Below are 5535 nucleotides of genomic sequence, written 5' to 3' on the forward strand. Positions count from 1 at the left end.
AGGAAACTTGTACATGGTCAGACAACAAGTCCAAACAGAAACAGGAACATCTCTGACATTAGCAATTTTTACTTTGCTGTGGTCTTATTCATGCCCGGGGCATATAAAAAAATATGCATCAGGTAGTTACTTTCCTCTAACATGGGTTCCAGTATGAGAGAAGAAAAGCATATCCATTCCAAATCCATAGACTGAAGCACAGTTGGTTCTACTGACATGTAAGCCCACCATTGAGCAATAAATGTTCGTTATTTTATGCCACTGTGCTTGTGTCATAGTCTTTTATGCAATGAACATTGATTAACAAAGAAATACACATTCCACACTTAACAGGAAGCATGGGAATGTTGAATTATCTTTAAAACACTAAATTTAATGTCAAATAGTTGTAAATATTTTGTGTCTCAGTGATAGGCCTCACATTCCAGAACAAATGATTCACAATAATGAATATCCATAGAGATTAATTTCCCAGATTTTACAGATGCTTTTAAAGTAGATTAGCTAAGCCCAATGATTAATGTTCACATACTTTAAACAAACTTGTGTTACATCATACAACATTTAGATCATCAAGGTGGCAAATACAAATACTTCCACAGAAAGGATTAAGTTAAGACTAAATGTCAAGAAGTTTTACTCCAAAGAAGTATATACATAGAAAATCTAAAAAGCTCTGTAACTTAATATTTTACTATATTGTAAAATAGAAAAAGAAGCCATTAAAGTATTATTTAATCTTGAGTAGGACATGAGATTTTGTTGATTTGTCCAGAGTGATGTCCCGATGAATCCCAGAGTGATTTGATCAGTGAGTGGAAAAGTATTTGCAATGGCCCCTTCAGGGAAAGGTGAGAATTGGGGAAAATTCAACTTCCCCAAATTGAATTCTTGATATTCTCACAAGCAGTGTGGACAACCAAGGCTGAGCCCCCAGACTTGGGGTTTGTTCATGTGAAGCTTAACCCCACAAAGGATAGGTAAGTATACTTAAAATTTAGGCCTAAGAATCACCCTCAAGAGAGCCTATTTTTTTGCTCAGATGTGGCCTCTCTCTCCAGCCAACACAACAAGCAAACTCACAACCCTCCCCCATCTATGTTGGACTTCCTGGCAACATGGAACAGAAATCCTAGAATGTGCTGAGACAGCATCAAGGGATTGAGAAAAACTCTAGAATGAGCTGAGACTCAAAATCAAGGGATTGAGAAAACCTTCTCAACCAAAAGGGGGAAGAGTGAAATGTGACAAAGTGTCAATGGCTGAGAGATTCCAAACAGAGTCGAGAGGTTATCCTGGAGGTTATTCTTATGCATTAAGTAGATATCACCTTGTGTAATGGAGAGGCTGGAGGGAAATGCCTGAAAATTTAGAGATGTGTTTCAGTAGCCATGTTTCTTGATGATGATTGAATAATGATATAGCTTTCACGATGTGACTGTGTGATTGTGAAAACCTTGCGTCTGATGCACTTTTTATCTACCTTGTCAACAGATGAGTAGAACATATGGAATAAAAATTAGTAATGGGGGAACAAATGTTAAAATAAATTTAGTTTAAAATGCTAGTGATCAATGAAAGGGAGGGGTAAGGGGTATGGTATGTGTAATCTTTTTTCTGTTTTCATTTTATTTCTTTTTCTGTTGTCTTTTTATTTCTTTTTCTGAATTGATGCAAATGTTCTAAGAAATGATGATGAAGAATATGCAACTATGTGATGATACCGTGAATTACTGATTATGTATGCAGAACAGAATGATCATATGTTAAGAATGTTAAAAGTATTACTTAATAGAGGAATATTGTTAAATTTGTAGCTTTGTAAAATAAAAGTTAACTTCAGCTCTATTGAAATGCAGATTTTAAATATATAATTTGAAAAATTTTAACAAAAGCATATACCAGAGTAATTCAATCACAATAAACATAAAGTATTTCCACAGATTCCTCATCTCTCTGCCCAACTATTTCCCACCAAAATCAATAGACAAAAACCATTTTCTTCTCAGATCACATCTTGTTGGTGTATGTAGTGACAGTGGCCACTGGCAGCACTGGTCTCAGCTCAACAATGAGCCTTGAAACAGGAGCTGAAAGTGGAAACCTCATGATGGGATATCCTGGTGTGCATTATGCCCCCATGGGAATGCATCCCATGAGTCAGAGAGCCAAAATGCCTCCTGTACGTCATGGAATGATGCCACAAATGATACTTCTTATGGGAGAGCCACCAATGGGACAAATACCTGGAATGATATCTTCAGTAATGCTTGGAATGATGATGTTTCATATGTCTCAGTCTTCCATGCAGCCTGCCTCACCACTAGGAGTGAATGATACGGGTGTAGCAGCAGTACAGCATTTAGGGCAATATCAATGCAGGCTGAACTTAAATCATCTGATGGAAGGACTTATTACTTCAATACTGAAACAAAACAATCTACCTGGGATAAACCAGATGATATTATGACACCTGCTGAGCAACTGTTATCTAAATGCCCCTGGAAGGAGTACATATTAGACTATGGAAAGTCTTAGTATTATAATTCTCAAACAAAGCAATCCCACTGGGCCCAACCTAAAGAATTTGAAGATTTTGAAGGATACCAGAATGCAATTGTTGTTAGAAGTCTTATCACAAAGTCAAGCCTGCATGCAATAATCAAAGCTGAAGAAAGCAGTAAACAGGAAGAGTCTATCACATCTACAGCCCCAGTTCCTACCACAGAAATTCCAAATATGAGCTACTGCTGTTGCTGCATTGGCCACTACAACAGAAGTTGCTCAACAGCCAATGTTAATGCTTCCACCTCTACTTCTAATATTGTCAGTGGCATTGTTCCAGTTGTTCCTGGGCCTGAAATTACTTCTATTGTTGTACTGTTGTAGATAATGAAAACAAAGCAACTATTTCAACTGAAGATTAAGCACAGTTTACTAATACCCTTAATGTTCAGGAGCAAAGTGTTGAAGTACCTAATAATAAAGGGGAGGACACATCTAAGCAAGAAACTGCAACTGATTTTACTCTCAAGAAAGAAGAGGAGGAAAGTCAAGCAATGAAGAAAACATGCACTTAGGATACAGGAGAAGAGTCAAAGCAAGCATTTAAAGAATTATTGAAAAGAAGTGGATACCATCCAAAGCTTCATGGGGACAGGTTATGAAAATGATGATCAATGACCCATGATATACAGCTTTAGCAAAATTAAGTGAAAAAAAAAAACAGGCCTTTAATGCTCATAAGGTTCAGATGGGAAAAGAAGAAGTAAGATCAAAATATGAACAAGCTAAGGAGTCCTTTCAACATTTCCTTGAAAATGATGAAAAATTGACTTCCATAACCAGATACAAGAAAAGCAGAGATGTTTGGAGAAATGGATGTGTGAAATGCCATATCAGATTGTGATCATCTTGAAATCTATGAAGATTCTCTGTTCTTTCTTTTCAAAAAGGAAAAGGAATAAGCAAAAGAATTGTAAAGAGAAATTGGGAAACCTTAAAAAACCTACTTGACAACATGGTTAATGTAACATACTTTACTACTTGGTTTGATGCCCAGAAGTATTGGATGGATAATTGAATTTTTGCAGAAGATGAGTTATAGAATATAAGCAAAGAAGACATGTTAATTTGCTTTTAAAAACATATTTGGGCTTTTGAAAAGGAAGAAGAAAAACAGAAAAGTTTGCTGAGATAAAGAAAATGGCAGCATAAAAATAGGGAACTGTTCTAGTTTGCAAGCTGCTGGAATGCAACACACCAGAGATAGATTGGCTTTTCTAAAAGGGGATTTATTTTGTTAGTTCTTCATAGTAAAGGCAGCTAACTTACCACTGAGATTCCTTCTTATGTGGGAAGGCACAGGATGGCCTCTGCTGGCCTTCTCTCCAGGCCTTTGGGTTCCAATCAACTTTCCCCGGGGTGATTCCTTTTTGCATCTCCAAAGGCCTGGGCTGAGCTGTGAGTGCTGAGATGAGGTATGCTGAGCTGCTTAGGCTGTGCTACTTTGTGCTCTCTCATTTAAGCAGCAGCCAATTAAGTCAAACATCATTCAATGCAGTAGGCATGCCTCCTAACCGACTGCAGATGTAATTAGCAACAGATGAGGTTCACATACCACTGGCTGTTGTCCACAGCAACAAAACTAGGTACATTCACCTGGCCAAGTTGACAACTGAATCTAACTACCACAGGAATCTTTTCAGATATTTTTAGATTAATTGTATGAACATGGACAACTACAGTCTATGTCATTTTGTATGTAATAGTTTCCATCAATTAGTTATGACATTAGATTCACTAATATGTTTGGTCAGACTGTATCAACTATACCTGACCTTTTTGAGTTTTATGTTGAGGATCTTAAAGCATGTTCTCATGATGAAAAGATGATGATGATAAAAGACATTCTAAAGGATGAAGGATTTGTAATTGAAGATTTTGTGGCAATAATCAGTTCAACTAAAAAATCAACAATGTTAGATATTGAAAATATTAAATTGGCTTTCAGTAGTTTACTAGAAAAGGCAGAAACCCCTGAACTTGAAAGAAAAAGAAGAGTCTCAAATTATGAAATGAAAAGAATCTGCATTTAAAGGTAAATTAAAGCAATCTGGTCTTTCAATAGAACCGGATGCTGTCTGGGAAGGTACTGGGAGAGATTTGTAAAAGAGCCAGCACTTGAGGAGATAGCTCTGGAGTCTGAAATAAAATGAATATTTAAAGGTTTTATGCATGCTCTTGAGAACGATTGTCAACATCATCATTCAAAAATCAAGAAACATTCTAAGAAATCTAAGAAGCATCATGGGAAGTGTCCCCACTCTCAGTCGAGGTCAGACTCAGATGATGATGATTGCCATCCACAGCAAAAAAGAAAGTGATCAGAATCCCAGACTGCTGTAAAGCATTCTTCTAGTGTAGAGTCTGAAAGAAGTTACAAGGCATCAAGAAACAAGGAGAAAAACAAGAAAAGAAGACAGAAATCTGATTCTCCAGAGTCAGATGCTGAACAAGAGAAGGATAAGAAAGAAAAACTGGAAAAATGAAAAAGGCAGGCCTAAACAAAGATTAGAATCAAAACAGAAATCACCTAAGAAAAAGACTGGAAAGAATTCTAGTAACTGGGATATTTCTGGCAATTTACTGAGTGAAGGAAAATTTGAGAAGTGCAGAAGGATCCTTTTGGAACAACTGCATGATGATCAATGAATTATACCAAATTTTTTGTTTATTGTATGATTTAAAGTCTAATTCATATCAGGGACTCTTATTGACTCAAGTTCAAGTGAAATAACACTAGGTTTTAATTATATCACAGAAAAAAAACCCCAGTACATTTAGGTATTGTTATTGTGGACTTTATACAAGCAAAGGAAATGGAAAATAAGTTTTGATTCTATAACAAGAATCATATTTTCTTATGATCATAACTGTCTTTCTGTAACCCTTTTAGAGGGAACTTCAAGGTGGATTAAATGTGGCAATTTACTGATAACTGCAGATGTCTTTACTTTGTTCTAATTTATGAGG

At 36.2% G+C, this 5535-nt stretch overlaps 1 pseudogene; it reads left to right on the top strand.

The window, feature by feature from the left end:
* The first annotated feature begins 2071 nt into the window (after window positions 1–2071).
* LOC143649718 (pre-mRNA-processing factor 40 homolog A-like) lies at window positions 2072–5214 on the top strand (annotated as a pseudogene).
* Window positions 5215–5535: the final 321 nt, after the last annotated feature.

This window comes from Tamandua tetradactyla, chromosome 11 (genome assembly GCF_023851605.1).
Source record: "Tamandua tetradactyla isolate mTamTet1 chromosome 11, mTamTet1.pri, whole genome shotgun sequence".
Lineage (NCBI taxonomy): Eukaryota > Metazoa > Chordata > Mammalia > Pilosa > Myrmecophagidae > Tamandua > Tamandua tetradactyla.